This window comes from Acipenser ruthenus, chromosome 52, assembly GCF_902713425.1.
Source record: "Acipenser ruthenus chromosome 52, fAciRut3.2 maternal haplotype, whole genome shotgun sequence".
In the NCBI taxonomy this organism is placed as follows: Eukaryota; Metazoa; Chordata; class Actinopteri; order Acipenseriformes; family Acipenseridae; genus Acipenser; species Acipenser ruthenus.
The window spans coordinates 645,994-660,181 of NC_081240.1; the positions used below are offsets into that span (position 1 = coordinate 645,994).

General features: G+C 40.6%; 1 non-coding gene across 1 annotated transcript; it reads right to left on the reverse strand.

Annotated features, from left to right (window-relative positions):
* Positions 1-1,009: 1,009 nt before the first annotated feature.
* Positions 1,010-1,128, reverse strand: LOC117969139 (5S ribosomal RNA). Its single transcript, XR_004662475.2, has one exon. It is a non-coding gene; the product is annotated as a 5S ribosomal RNA (ribosomal RNA).
* Between the last annotated feature and the right edge of the window lie 13,060 nt (positions 1,129-14,188).

Here is a 14,188-nt window from a genome sequence, read left to right on the forward strand (position 1 = left end):
GTGCGCGCACACGCACACACACCACCACACACACACACACACACACACATGCACACACACACACAGACACACACACACACACTCCCCCCCCCCACACACCACCATACACACACACACACCACCATACACAGACACACTCCCACACACACACAGACACAAAGACACACACACACACACACACACACGCACACACCACCATACACAGACACACTCCCACACACACACAGACACACACACACACACACACACACACACACAGACACACAGAAACACACACACACACACACACACACACACACCACCATACACACACACACACACACACACACACAGCTACTCCTACCGTTGTGCACAGCATAATTACTGTAATATCTTCAGTATTCCAAAAGATCATTAAATACAACTATAAAACAAAACATAAACCTCGAAATTAAACCTAACACACGTGATCAATGCAGAAACCCTTACTCTTTAAGAAATGTGAGCCAGGAAGTAAAATACAGGGAAACAGCACCTCCCTGCACAGGTTATGTAAATGTCATGTTTCAATCCAGCGAGGGGCGGGAGTTTTCAAGCAGCACTACACTCACGCACAGGACAACAAATTGACAGCTCTCCCAGAAGCTTCCAGCAGGGGGCATGTTCAATACTGTATTATTATTATTATTATTATTATTATTATTAATAATAATAATAATAATAATAATAATAATAATAATAATAATAATAATAATAATAATAATATCTCTGTATGCATGTCAGTGTCCATATACATCTTTTTTATTCAATTTTATTTTATGTACTGTTTTTAACTTTCTGGGTCACATTTCGTCACGAATTGAGGAATTAAGAATGGTGTGTGCAACATATTAAACTATCAGATTTGTTCCTGTGTGGGATGGGACAATAAAAAAACAAAAAATGAAAACGATGTTTATCTTTACAGCTTCCAGGTTAGTAACATAAATAACAAGGGAAATAGCGCCCCCTGTCAAGCTGCAGAAAGAAAAGCTTACAGCACCTGGTATTCCCAGGCGGTCTCCCATCCAAATACTAACCAGGCCCGACCTTGCTTAACTTCCGAGATCAGACGAGATCGGGCGTTCTCAAGGTGGTATGGCCGTAAGCGAACGACTCTCTTGGTTTATCTCTTTCATAGTATTAGGTTAATATCATTCATGCAGTGACAGGTTGGGGGAGGGATTTCCAGATCTCTAATTTGTCACAAACAGTAACACTTAAGCAGCTCTGGGCTGCACATGCGCGGGCCAATAGCAAGGCTCCTGCATGGTAATACGTGTTACTAGAAGGGAGAGCTAGCCTTGAGCTTTGCAGCATAAAACAATACATTTGAAAGGTCTTTATGCAAAAGAGCTATTCGTCCAACATTGTGCCCCACACCCACCTTTTTATACTCGATGGCACCTCTGATTTGAAGCAGAGAATGTACAAAAGACACATTGGGCAAACATTTGTTTCCATTTTTGAATTTCATTCACGCAGACGTGTAGGCTTTTCTACTCATCCATCCCTTTTGTGGAACAGCTCACATGTCGCAAATGCGGGAATCTCGACTGTGTCGTTTCTGGGAGTGGGGGGGCTGCGTTCGCGCTCTCCCCTGGTGTTATAGTCCAAGTTAAAAACACAGGTATTGAAAGCAATTAGCGATTATTCTCTATATCTCCAGCAGGTGGCTCTGTCAGACTGGGAATGAGATTTTGTTTTTTCTTTCGGAGTGTATAATGTTCTAGAAAGTACCTCAGTGTTTTATGTACATGTATTGTGAAGTGTTTCATATTGATAAGACAAAGTAACGAGTCAGCGGCACGTGTATCAAAGTTACAAAGTTGCTAATATTAAGAAGACGAGGTTCAGCGGTCCAGTTGTTTTTTTAATCATAGTGTTTCAGTGCTGTACAGACGTTCTATGTCGTTAGTAGTAATATTACTATAGCTTATGTCAAAAATCTGATTTATGATCCTTTGGACCTTTTGACCTTATATGTATGAAAATATGAATATATAATGAGGGGGCGTGGATTTTATATAGGAGTATGAGAATATATATATATATATATATATATATATATATATATATATATATATATATATATATATATATGCATATACACTTATTGCATTTGTCCATATTTTCAAAAATCCTTGTTTAATAAGACGCATGAGGTTGTTCAAAGGTTTGAGGCGCAGTGATTTTTTCATTTTGATATGCTCATGTTATCTTATGCGGGGTGTATACATATTTTTACCAGGATACGTTAAAAGCAAAAGATATTTTCACATACAAAAACCAATAGTTGAAACAGGAGAACGTTTAAAATAGCGAATCACAAAAGCAAAAGAAAAATTCAGAAAACAACTTATTCGACATTTAAAAAGTGTTTAAACAAGTATTACACACATAAATCACAGGACAACTTGAGCGTTAGTCGATTTAAAAGCGTATCGCCAAAACAAAACAAATAAAAGAGATACTAAATTAAATATTTATAAAAGAACAAAAAACAAAACAAAATCTACCAGAGTACAATTTCTGAAAAAAAAGCTCTCTTACTGTTTTCAAAAAAACTCCCCGGACAAACGCATAAATCCTGCCTGAATTCTCTCTCATGCTTCTTCTCTCTTCAAACTTCAGCTGAGGAATCACTTCAAAAGCGCGTTCTGTGACTTAAATAGGGGGCGGTTCCTTTACACCGCACATGCGCGCTACTACATACAGACACACTCACACGTGCGCGCACACGCACACACACCACCACACACACACACACACACACACACACACACACACACACACACACACCACCATACACACACACACACACACCACCATACACAGACACACACACACGCACACACACACACACACACACACGCACTCCCACACCCACACACACACACACCACACAGACACACACACACACACACACACACACACACACACACACACACACACACACACACACACACACCACACAGACACACACACACACACACAGAAACCCCCGCGGAGAATGCTTTTTGAAAATGTGTGAATCTTGATGTCGTCTGGTCTAGGCATGATCCGAAAGCGAGATGCTATTTCAAATTGAATATACAGCTGCAATCAAAAAGATGAGAAAAGAAATGTTTTAAGAAAAAATCAAATAAAATTGAAATACGTGTTATATTACAAATAAAAATAAAAGAGAACAATATTGTAAGTGCTTTTTTTCACCAACAGTTTTGAATAGCCTCATACACGACCAGACTATTCGCCATCAGATTTGAATAGCCCTCAAACACGATCAAACTATTCTGATGATTTTCAAATTATTAATAAGTTTTACTGTTTAGATATTTTAAACCATGTGAGCATAGTTTGATCGTGTTTGAGGGCTATTCAAATCTGATGGTGGGAATCTGATACACCCTACTGACAGTGGTATGGCAGGTTTATCAGTCCCAGGGGGTCCTACACCCTACTGACAGTAGTATGGCAGGTGATTCAGCCCCATGGTGTCTGTTTTGACACTGATGTGCTCGTCTGTCTGTTTAGATGTTGTTTCTTGAAGGGTTTTAGGCTCCTCTGTAACAGTTCGTTCTTCACTCTTCAATAATAGCACTGCATTGGAGCAGCTGTCCAGCAGATATTTCACATGATTCCCTTTGATTGGAATTGAAGCAGCTCACTGTCACTCTGTCACTGTGTAATACTGCATTATACTGGAGAGGGATCCTGGGTTTGTCTGCAGCATTGCTCTCTGATGAAAGCCTCGCTGACGGACGTCAGAGTGTTTTAAAATGCAGAAGAAACCAGTTTGCAGTTCTGAGTGTGGCTCTTAATTATTACCAATGCTTCTGATTATTTTACAGTCGCTCCTGAGTTAAGCAACATCACTTGTGTTGAAATTCTGTAAAATGTCACTCTTGAATTCAATAAGATCATGATGTATTTTTGATTGTATTTATTTCTGTTCATTTTCACAGTAAAATAAATCCATTATATGTGACAAAGGTTTAGTATAAAGAGTCTGATTCCAATCCCACACGTCTTACCACGCAATCCCCTCCTCTCACACATCATGTGTTATATATTATATTTGAAATGGTGAGGATACACAGCTCCTTATTATCACAGTGTTTACGACTGGTAACATTAGAGCTATCAGGGTCGTTACTGATCTGAACAGCAATGCAGGGGGATTCCTCAGTGCTGTAAAATGCTCTAAAAAACACCTTGATCAAAGGGAAGCCGCTATCCAACCACCCTTGTATTGAGGAGACTAAACTGCAGTTCTTTGTTTCTCCCAGCAGGGGGTGATAATGCTTCAGTGTTGGATGTATTTTAACCCCTATAGTTCTGACTAGCACTTCTGGATTTCTTCAAAGGGAACACAAACACAGGAAAACCTGCTACATGCAGCACACACTTTTGTGACATCCACAGGCCTGATTGAAATGGTATCCCTGACATGTATTCTGTGATGTGTAAAAAATGCATCTCCCTGACACAAGTCTGTTTCAGTCACGATGGGACCACAGATCTGACAGACTTTGATAGAGGGCTGATAAGAGGTGATTTGTTGGCAGATGCTTCCTTTTTCAAATAGGCACAAATTACTACTGAGGCTTTTTCACATGGAACAGTCTCTAAAGTGATGTGACTCTCTCTATGTATGGGCCATTCTGACTTGAGTGCAGATTTCCACCCCCAATACAACACAACCTGAAGGAATTAGAGGCTGGTAATCATTGAGGAATGGTCCCGTATCGTTCCAGCACAATTTAAAAAGCACCTTGCAGAATCGCTACCTGCCACGTCCAATCAGTGCCGTGCTGGCTGCCCTACACCTTATTGACACTGCTATGGCAGGTGTTGCTATTTTTGTACAAATAATGAAAAACCATTAAATAAGCAGATTAATTTAAAATAAATGACCCATACAATGAAGTGTAAATCATTTGTGTTTAATGTGATTTGTCCTGATTTGTTTACAGCTAATATAGTTTTATATTTAAATTTATTGCAGATTTCTTAGATCTATTCAGTATTTATAACACATTAGTAAATGCTGTTATTACCATGTATTACTTGTTCTATAATGCATTATAAAAACATTATAACCCATATTTTAAGCATCTATAACGGGTTAATAAACTATTTCAAAATGACAGCTTCATATAAAGTGTTACCATCAACTTCAGCATCAAGTTCAAACGCTATTCAGCTAACAGGATTCTACTGTATACAGGAATCTGCTAGAAACTATTGTAACGGACACTTCATTTACATGTAGTATCCAGCTAGAGCGAAGAAAAGGAATCCAGGACAGTTAATATGCATCAGCAATTACTACTGTTTAGTGTCTATCACACCAAATAGCTGACAACAATCCTCACACTTACCATGCCAATAATACAAATGATACATCTGCCCAACCCTGAAGACATCAAAACATATTTAAAAAAACGACCATATGGTAATTTAAATAAGCTGCCGTGCAAACAGATACTAGTATAAACGTTAGCATAAACCCCCCAATAGAGAAACGCCAGCTCAACCCCTTCTGCATAGATAAACTGCAGCGCAATCACTGAAATGATCTTAAAAGGAAAACTCGTCACTACAGTGAAATCACTACTTCATAGTATGAAGCAAAACATCAACAGAATGACACAGCTGATTGCAAAATGCAGAGATATTAGAAGGACCGCCAGACAATAACAGCTTCAGTTGTAAAAGTCTGTAAAATAGTTCTCTTCACAGAGCAGCGAGAGCAAATAACAATCCAATATTTTAAATTAAAGTCCAGTTCAGGGTTGACAAAAGAAAATATTCAGCACAAATAACAGTCCAAATCCAGAGATCCGCGAACAGAACAAAACATGTCTCTCACAAAAAACAAAACAGAATGGCCATTCAAAAAACAAAATGATAATCCATCAGCAAGAGAACAAACCCGGATCTCACGCAGTCCTGTCCAGGTTCGTGGAGTAGAGTCTTCTTCAGAACAATGAAACGATCCGGACCTTTTAAACCAGCTTCAAAAACCCGGAGCTACCGCACTCACAGCGACGCATCAAGATGAAAAGAGAAAGAGACGACAAAGCTCGGGCTGACCAAACGAAAATAGAAAAAACAAATACAAATAATAAAAAATAAAGCATACAACTTGAGTGTAAGAACAAACATTAGTAAAGCTGGGTCGACACTACAATGTCTATGTAAGACCGAATATACCTAAGCAAAGGAAACTGTGACTTAAAACAACCAGACCTGTAGACAACCCAGACTAATGAAACAGAAGATCAAACTAGTTGGTAACTTTACCAGTATAGTTGTGGGGCTCGCTTTATTGGGAAAGGGGTCAAAGCAGCTGATTTGTGTCAAAAGTCACGTTGTTTACTGATTGTCTCGTGCTTAGAATGTGCGAGAATTTGAAATTTCTCAAAGTTCTATGGCAGTTAATTCAACAGCGGGAAGCAGCCTCCTGAAAGAAGTTGATGCGGTTACTAAAACAGCTGGACCTCTTGATCGGTACACGCCATTCCTGTTTTGATTTCAGATTTGAATAGTTGAGAAGTAGAGGAAGATTTCATTTCCTCTAAGTATTTGTCTAACTTGTTGGGAAAGTGGTCAAAATTTCAGTTGTTTATAAAACGTTAGAGAAAATTTAGTTGACGCGGTTACTAAAACAGGTGTACCTCTTGATTGGTAAAAGTTATTTCTGTTTTGATTTCAGATTTGAATAGCAGAGAAGTAGAGGAAGATTCCGTATACTCTCACTTTTTGTCTTACTTGTTGGGAAAGTGGTCAAAGCAGCTGATTTGTGTCAAAAGTTAGATCGTTTACAGGAAATAGAAAGCTGGAAGTCTGGGAGTTTTTAAACAATGGGGGAAAAAGTCCCATTAAAGTGAATGAAGATGGACAAAAAAAGGACAAAAACTTAATAGTTTAAAAAGTATAAAAGATATCAAAAAGTTGTATACAAGCACCCTCTTCCAGACCGGTCTACACGTTTTAAAGTTTGAACGGCGTTTGTAGCTTAAACGGTGTAAGAGGAGTAGCGTGCCAAAGAAGAAGAAGAAGTATGTCGAAGATTTAAAGTGGGGACTCTTGCTAATAAAATCAAACTTAACCAAAAATTCAAAAACGGCAAGTCTTAAGAGCGCACAGCGTACCAAACAAAACACACCCAGAGATGTCATCACCATCTTTTCTAAATCCCCGGCTACCAAACACACGAGGGAAAAATCAGCCTTAAAACTATGGCAAGCCGATAGGGCCAGAAAAACGAGAAAAGCGCAGCAGTAATTAGAAAGTACTAAATCTCAGCAATGCAATACCAGACATAGAACTGCTGCCAAAACGATTAGATTAGAAAAATAAACTAATGAGCATAGTATTAGTTTATAATAAAGTATCCATTATATATCATATTATTCACTGTTGAAAAATATAAAGGGAGTATGCATGTAGTATAATATTAGCAACTAGAATATAAGATAGGACAGAACCTGGCCAGGTCCTCTGCAATTCATTTAAGAATTAAGCAGGTGTTGCGCTTTTTGCAACACATTGTGTGGCAGTCGCCACACAGTCTATCAATGATCGCTGTGTCCCAGTTTGAATTGCAGTCTATCAATGATCTCTGTGTGCCAGTTTGAATTGCACAGTCTATCAATGATCTCTGTGGCCGAGTTTGAATTGCACAATCTGACAATGATCTCTGTGTCCCAGTTTGACTTGCACAGTCTGACAATGATCTCTGTGTCCCAGTTTGACTTGCACAGTCTGACAATGATCTCTGTGTCCCAGTTTGACTTGCACAGTCTGACAATGATCTCTGTGTCCCAGTTTGAATTGCAGTCTATCAGCGATTGCTCAGTCCGAGTTTGAATTGCACAGTCTATCAATGATTGCTGTGTCTCAGTTTGAATTGCACAGTCTATCAATGATCTCTGTGTCCCAGTTTGAATTGCACAGTCTATCAACGATCGCTGTGTCCCAGTTTGAATTGCACAGTCTATCAACGATCTCTCTGTCTCTTGTTTCTCCAGATGAGGAAAGCTGAAGGAGGTTTGGGAAGCAGGGAGCATCGGATCCAGCGCTCTGATGCCAGGAAGAAACCACACTGTCAGGGGATGAAAACAATCACACAAACAAAGCATCTAGATCCTAAAATAAAATAAACTGGATTATATGACAGACTTGAGTGCTTTATTTTGTATTGACACCTTTCTGCAATGTGATTCTGTTTGGTATCTGACCATGTGGTGCTCAACTTTGTTGAAATTATCTATGATAGATTAGCCCGTATTTTCAATGACTTTTACTCTAGTCTTTTTAATTCCTTCCTCTTTCTTGAAAGGGGTAGAACACAATTTCACAGAGCCTTGTGAAAACTGGAGGGTAGATTTAAAGATGATATGCAATGAAAAAATGTCCAACCAGAGGGTCGTTGAATTGAAACCCTTTCAAAATAAAAATCCCCCTGTCAATTCTGTAAATCAGTTTTTTCATTTTGCACTTTGAATTTCATTTTGAATTATCCCGGGTTTAAAAGGCATGTCGTATGCAGACAGGCTCAAAGAATTGAATCTGTTCAGTCTTGAGCAAAGAAGACTACGCGGCGATCTGATTCAAACATTCAAAATCCTAAAAGGTATAGACAATGTCGACCCAGGGGACTTTTTCAACCTGAAAAAAGAAACAAGGACCAGGGGTCACAAATGGAGATTAGATAAAGGGGCATTCAGAACAGAAAATAGGAGGCACTTTTTTTACACAGAGAATTGTAAGGGTCTGGAACCAACTCCCCAGTAATGTTGTTGAAGCTGACACCCTGGGATCCTTCAAGAAGCTCCTTGATGAGATTCTGGGATCAATAAGTCTCCAGACAAGCTTCCCAGCGCCAGCACTGTGTGTGTGTGTGAGTACCTGTGTGTGTTTGTGTGTGTGCGTTTTGTGTGTGTGTGTCAGTACCTGTGTGTGTGTCTGTGTGTGCGTGTCAGTACCTGTGTGTGTGTGCGTGTGTGTGTGTGTGTGCGTGTCAGTATCCATGTGTGTGTGTGTGCGTGTCAGTACCTGTGTGTGTGTGCGTGTCAGTACCTGTGTGTCAGTACCTCTGTGTGTGTGTGTGTGTGTGTGCATGTCAGTACCTGTGTTTGTGTGTGTGTCAGTACCTGTGCGTGTGTTTGTGTGTGTGTGCGTGTGTGTGTGCGTGTCAGCACCTGTGTGTATTTTTGTGTGTGTGCGTGTGTCAGTTCCTGTGTGTATTTGTGTTTGTGTGTGTGTTTGTGTTCTTGTCTACCTATCTAAGTGGGGTCTTAGGTGTGGTTACACATCCACCAAGTGGGGACTCGGTAGCCAGGTGGGGACCAAATCCAAAACCCCACAACAGACTTGTTTCAATTGTGTTGCAGAGGAGAAACCCAGCTAACTGAGGAACGAGTGATTCATTAGAGAGAGGCATGGACCCGACTCCAAGGAGAAGAAGGAGTAAAGAGAATGACCCGCCTGATATGTCACAAGAGCCTGCCAGGTACTGAAAGTGTTTTCTTATTAGTTCACGGTGCGGCGGCATGCTGAATAATACCTTTACTAAGAAGCTGTTCAGGAATCCAAATCACTGAGCTGAGTCTCAAGCCCAGGGTTAGAGTCCAGACCTCTCTGTGCTTTACAATGCTTCCCTATGCTTTACCAAACCTCTCTGTGCTTTACAATGCTTCCCTATGCTTTAACAGACCTCCCTGTGCTTTACAATGCTTCACCAGACCCCTCTGTGCTTTACAATGCTTCCCTATGCTTTACCACACCTCTCTGAGCTTTCCAATGCTTCCCTATACTTTACCAGACCTCTCTGTGCTTTACAATGCTTCCCTGTGCTTTACCAGACCTCTCTGTGCTTTGCAATGCTTCCCTATGCTTTACCAGACCTCTCTGTGCTTTACAATGCTTCCCTATGCTTTACTAGACCTCTGTGCTTTACAATGCTTCCCTATGCTTTACCAGACCTCTGTGCTTTACAATGCTTCCCTATGCTTTCCCAGACCTCTCTGTGCTTTACAATGCTTCTCTATGCTTTACCACACCTCCCTGTGCGTTACAATGCTTCCCTATGCTTTACCAGACCTCTCTGTGCTTTACAATGCTTCTCTATGCTTTACCACACCTCCCTGTGCGTTACAATGCTTCCCTATGCTTTCCCAGACCTCTCTGTGCTTTACAATGCTTCCTTGTGCTTTACCACACCTCTCTGAGCTTTACAATGCTTCCCTATGCTTTACCAGACCTCTCTGTGCTTTACAATGCTTCCCTACGCCTTACCAGACCTCTCTGTAGTTTACAATGCTTCCCTATGCTTTACCAGACCTTTCTTTGCTTTACAATGCTTCACTATGCTTTACCAGACCTCTCTGTGCTTCACAATGCTTCCCTATGCTTTCCCAGACCTCTCTGTGCTTTACAATGCTTCCCTATGCTGTACCAGACCTCTCTGTGCTTTACAATGCTTCCCTATGCTTTACCAGACCTCTCTGTGCTTTACAATGCTTCCCTATGCTTTACCAGACCTCTCTGTTCTTTACAATGCTTCCCTGTGCTTAATTGTTAATGAGTATTAATAAATAAGAAAGTCACAGTTAATCAATTTTTTATTTATTTTATTAAATCACATTCCTAAAATCTGAAAAGATAAACAGAACAAACATTTTATGGAAATCAAAGAACAAAAACACACACAATAAAGCAAACTTAAGCTCACTTTTTTAAAAACTGTTACAGTACTTACTATTGGATGCCATTTTTTAAAATATAACTAAAACATAACAATTCTTAAAAAATAAATTAAATACAGTTACTTCCTATGAAATCCATTCGTTGCTAAAAACAAATAATTCACCTTGTTTCGCTCTGCAGGTGGCGCCGTTTTACCCCTAACTTTCATCCAAAGTTGTGTCAGATTGAACATTCCCTTCACCCGAGGAGTGGAGAGGACAGACAGGGAGTTCAATACAAAGGGTTTCTTACAACACAAAACAGTCTAGTTCAGCTGGCAGATTGTTACAGGGGAATCATAACAATGAAGCCTAAACCCAGGATAGAGTGGCTCAGTGAATGTGGTTTGGAATCTGTGCAGGAGGGTCATTGTGTCAGAGACGCCATAAAAGGACAGCGTGCCGAAATTAAAGTCCAGATACACTCCTATTCTGGGGGAGTGGGGGGCAGTTATTGCAGTTTGATTGTTATTGTGCAGGGCAGTGTAACTGGAACCAGAGCAGTACAAACTCCAGGACTTGTCATTGCCTCCAAGGACACAGAAACGATCCCATCCTTTCCTGCTGATTCCTTTATATGTGACTCCTATAGAAGCTCCTCCCCCACTCCACTCAATCTCCCAGTAACAGCGAGTCCCAGACAAACCCTCTCTGCAAAGCACTTGGGTATTGCAATCAAATCTCTCTGGGTGATGAGGATATCTCTGGGTCCCTCCCCATTTCACCTTTCTGTTCCCATCAGACAGACAGAGCTCTCTATTCGCTGTGTTGTGGTCCAGTGTGAGCTGACAGGAATCTGATTGAAGAGAAGAGGACGGGTAGAGGAGAGACGGTTAGAAAAGTCAAATCACTGAGAAAATCAACAGTCATTGTCTGCTGCATCCTCACATCCTGTTTATGGAAGGTGTGTGTGTTGTTTTAATTATTTTTTTAATACATTTTGACCACTTTTTAAAACTTTTAAATTGCATTCCCTGCCTCAAAATGGCTTCCCGTGGACCGGCACGGACCTCTCAGAACTACATTTCCCATCATCCTAATGGGAAATGTAGTTCTGAGAGGCCCATGCAGTTACATGTGAAGCCATGTATAAGTATAAAAAAGTGGTCAAAATGTAAAACAAAATAAAAATAATTAAAACAATACACACACCTCACGTAAACAGCTGTAGCAACACATGGGAACATGCAACACAATAAAATACAAAGGCCCTTATGAACCCTTTAAACCCTCTCGCTGTTTGATTGTTTTGTTCATTATAATTCCTCGATCTTATCAAACTTCTTCAATTGGAACCAATCAAATGCAACTCTGCATACAATTACAGTTCACTTAATGTTCCTACAGGGTATGTGTTGCCATTTTACCCACTCAGACCCCTTGCTTACTAAATATCTTCAATAGAATATCATCCACTCTTCAAATATCTGTCTAATATTTTAATGAGCAATCCATCACACAAGTGCAGTGATACTGCAATATACATTTACTACCAGCACAGGATGACTGGGAGGGATAGCTGTTCATTTTACCCCACAACTGGTTTCACATGCATTGTACATGTATTAAAAGATGGGATGATTATCTATTCAGGGTTACCAAGATATTTAGGGAGAGAAAGGTCTGAGTGGAAAAACAGGCAACAAATGCCCCTCCCCCAGTCATTCTGCATGTATTCATCTGAACCAATACTTGTTGGAGAGGAGTGTAGATTAATGGCTTCACAATTACTAATAAATAATAATAATTGCTGCCCTCAAGCTCCACCCCTCCCTGTTCTGTAGTGTTAGCTCTTCTCACAATGGAGTGACACATCTTTCAATCAAATGTTTCAGTGAAAACAGACTTACATTTTAAAAACTCAGCTCTGTTCCTTGGCTCTGGAGCCTGCAGACTGTAAACTGCAACTTCATTCACTGGGCAGAAAAAAAGAGAGAGAAATAGAATTGAAACATACAACAGTCACTGTCTGCGCCATCCTCAAATCACTCCCTCCTCCCTGCTTCATCAGTCCCTGTTCCCTCCTCCCTCCTCCCTGCTCCTTCCTCTATGCTTCCTTCTCCCTCTTGAATGCTCCCTCCTCCATCCTCCCTCCTCCCTCCTCCATCCTCCCTGTTCCCTCCTCCCTCCTCTATCCTCCCGGCTCCTTCCTCCCTGCTCCCTCCTCCATCCTCCCTGCTCTCTCCTCCCTTCTCCACCAGTTATTCAGACGTTATTTTTCGTGTTTTGGGGCGATCAGCCAATAATACAACCGTTTCCACCCTTTCTGCGTTTTCATCGGTCAGATTATATGTCAGTCACACAGCCTGAGGAAACTGCTGAATGTGAGCTGAAGCAATCATGAAACGTCATCACTGAGAGCCGCAGTGGAACGTTATTATAGTTTAAAAAATAATGTTTACACACACACAAATAATAGAAATAATAATGTTTTAAAATTTCTGATAAATAAAACTTTAGCAGCGTACTGTAAGGTGCCTGTACGCGTATGTTATTAATGTAGTTATAACATTATATTAAACAGCAGCACATCCCACAATCCTCTCGGGAGCGCTTGATAAAGAAACCCGTCCAGCCCTCCCTGATCAATCCAAGAGAAACCCGCGTTTCCAACATCGGAACCACCTCGGCAACAGCCGCTCCGCATCCCATCTGAGGACAGAGCTGCATTTCCATGAGGGAGTCACCGCGAACATGGAGAAACCGGACACCCGAAAAATCACCCGGACCCGCACCAACGGGCTTTGAAATACACTCTGATTCGGACTGAAGGGAATCCACTTCACACAAAAAGGGTTCACAGAAATGTGAGCAAACACAACCACCCTCAGAACAAACCCGTGAACACAGAAATGGAAAAATAGAAATGTGAAAGCGCGTCATTTTAACACGCTCCCTAACAATTGCCACGGAAACCCTGACGACTGGAAAACAAAACAAAAACAAAACAGGAATGGCACTCTGCAGAGAAGAATTCAGCTCCACAACACCTGAAAAACTACAGGAAACGTCAGCTTATTATCAGAAGAGTTTCCTTTTTTAAATGTATTTTTTTTTTTTTTTTTTTAAAGGGGTTGATACCCGTTTCGTGCTTGAAAGGGAACGTGCTGTTTTAAGTTACAAGTTCAAAGTGTTCTCTTTGGTTGCAGTCGCGTATCACTCCTAGTACAGACCACAGCAATTGTGGTTTTCTCTGTACTGTCTCACACAATGCAAACCTTATTTTAAACTGTGTTCACCTTATCAAAGTGGTTGCTATTTTAAATACAATTCTTTATGGAGTTCACTATCTGTTTAAAAACTCACTGACATAAACTAAGCAGAGTAAGGAAAAAAAATGGCTCACCTGAGATTATAAAAATACTGCATGGGGCAGCGTGTGAGTGTGTGTGATAGGCAGGGTGTGTGTG